We start from the raw sequence: 2,693 nt of genomic DNA on the forward strand, positions 1-2,693 counted from the left end.
GTAGCTTCCTTATGCTTATGATATTCCTGTATAAACTTTTGAAATGCCTCCTCTCTCTCCCTATCATGCTCATACAGAGACCTTTGTATGCTTTCAATCTTTTGATTTATCATGTTTGCCAGCAGTGTTTGTAGAGCTATTTGGGAATTCTCCTCTGGATTATTCATTATCTGTTCTGTCCTCTGATTATCGGGATTGGGAATTGAGATACCCGGATTTGTCATTTTTCTTGTGTTTTTCTGGATTACTCTGCCCATTTGAGATGAAAATAGCACCAGTTTTGTGCTAGAACACTATCTTAAGGCAAGCATCAACCCAAGTCTGAATTTGCACAGTCAATAGTCTAAAGAAACAATCTAGTTCAACAGATAAACATCTATTCAACATCAAACAGCTATTCATTAATGGGCTACGGATTGCAAAGAAGAATTTGGGAGACCAGAAATTATTAGGGTTAGGGAGAGATGTGGGTAAAATAATAGGAATAGATTGATGTGGGGAGGCTCTGGGGGAGTTAACTAAGTCTTAATCTCAAAGCAGGAAATAGGTTGGGTAGGATGAAAGTAGAGAGAGAGAGAAAAAAAAAGGAAAGGGAATGGGAAAAGAAAAGAGATCAGAAAAAATAGAAAGGTAGAAATTAATAAAATTATGTAGATCGATAACAATCTATTTAGATAAGAACGTGAATTTATTGAGAGAAGGGGAAGGATATAAAGTAGATGTGAAAAACTTAAAAATAAAAATGCTTAAAATATTATATAGGTATAAAGAGGTAGCACTGCTGTTAGGGAATTTACGTCTTAGAGGTTTTGACTTGTGTAATAAATTTGTGGATTAAGTGTGTACACAATGGGGGATAGGGTCTAATAGTCAACTACAGGTTTATCTGAGGGTGTGCAGGACAAGAATTAAGTCACATAAAGAAGAACGAAAGAGAGGAGAAGGTGAAAAAGATAAGAAAGGAAGAAGAAAAAGATGAGAAGTTCAGTAGAGCTAAACAAAAAACAAAAAGATAATTTAAAAAGAGAAAAAAAGAGAAAGAAGACCAAAAAAGAAAGCAAAAACGCACATTCCCTTATCCCCAAAATAAAAATTATAAGAGGAAAAGAAACTTTCTGGAAAACATTTTTTTATCAAAAAAGGCAAAGATTAAAGATTGAAAAAAGTTTTAGAAAAGAAAAAAAAATTTATATAAGGTACCAAAAATAAAAACAAACAAACAAAAAAAGAAGACGAAGAAGAGAAAAAAGAAAAAAAAACAAAAAAAAAACCAAAAAATTTCTTTGATTTTTTTTGGGGGGGAGGAGTGGGAAAAATCCTGTATCTCACTTGTGTCCGTAACCAGCCTCTTGTTGGAGTCTCTGGTCTGCTTGTGGTCCTGTGGCTTGGTTGGTTTCTTAAGTCAGTTTGTTCGAACAGGCAGTAAAATTCTCTGCTTTACCCAGGATTTGGCGATCCTCCTCCCAGGCTAGTTCATTGGGAGACAGATCTGCTTTGAGTATCACAAAAGAAGGGGATGCAGTGATGAGGCTAGGTTCTGGAAGCTTTTCTGGGGCTGGTTTGTGAAAACCTCACAGAGACCAGCCTGGAGCCATTCTCAGGGTTTCTGTTTACTGCTTTTCAATTGCTTGTCCAGGCTGCTAGAGGGATGGGCAGCCTCTGGCTCTGATTACCCAGTGAAGAAACCCACTCCTTAGCCTGGCGCCCGAGCTGGGTGAGTTTTCCCTGGGTGGAGCTGAGTCTGGCAGGTCACGCCTCCGTTAAGTTCTTGTGACCTGCTAAATGACTCGTTTTATTCCAAGGCCTGAGTTGGAGCTGGCAGCTCCTCCGAGCTTTGTCGGTATCCAAGATGGAGATCACCGGTGCTGGGGGGGGAGGGGTGGTCTTCCCTCCTCTGCTCCCTGAGAAGGAGTGAGGACATCGGGCTTCTACTCACGCCGAGTCTTGGTTCCTGGGTCGTCTCTGGTCTGCAAACTGCAGGATGAAGCTGTCTGCTCCTTGTCGGTTCTTGCTGGTGTTGAGTAGAATCCGCTCGCCTGCTACGTCTGGCTCCTTCGTCCCGGACTCTCTGTTGCTCAGGTATGGCGGCTATGCTCCCTGCCACCATCACAGCTGCCGCCGCTGCGGCGCCTGCTGGCAAGGGCTCAGAAGTGTCTCCTTGCCTGGGTTTCCTTCTCTGGCCAAACTCTCTGTCCTGTGATGATTCACTTGGTGTAATTCTCTGACTTAGAACTGTTCACTGGAACTCTAAAACTGCTTTCTATGTGAGAGCTTACTTAGACTCCAGCTTCTCCTCTGCCATCTTCCTGGACTCCAAGAGCTCTCTAAGTCATTTTTTAAAAATTTTATTTTATGATAACTCTCAGGATAACTCTGAACATTCTATAGCTCAGTTGGGTAACTATGGCTGATGACATTTCATTGTGCATTCAAAGCAACTAATAAAGTGGATTTTTGAATACTTCCAACATAAAGAAATATTTGAGGTAATATTTGAGGTAATAGAAATACCAGATTCCCTGAATTGATCAATGTTGTATCATATACATAAAGGGAATTACCTATAATCCATATACAGTATACATAACAATTTTATATGCATTTCTTCATGTGTCTATTGGCCATCCTTCTTTCTTCTTCAGAGAAGTTTCTCTTTAAGTCTTTAGCCCACTTACTTATTGGGCAGTTGTTTC

The sequence above is a fragment of the Dipodomys ordii genome, unplaced genomic scaffold (assembly GCF_000151885.1).
Source record: "Dipodomys ordii isolate 6190 unplaced genomic scaffold, Dord_2.0 Scaffold25, whole genome shotgun sequence".
Lineage (NCBI taxonomy): Eukaryota > Metazoa > Chordata > Mammalia > Rodentia > Heteromyidae > Dipodomys > Dipodomys ordii.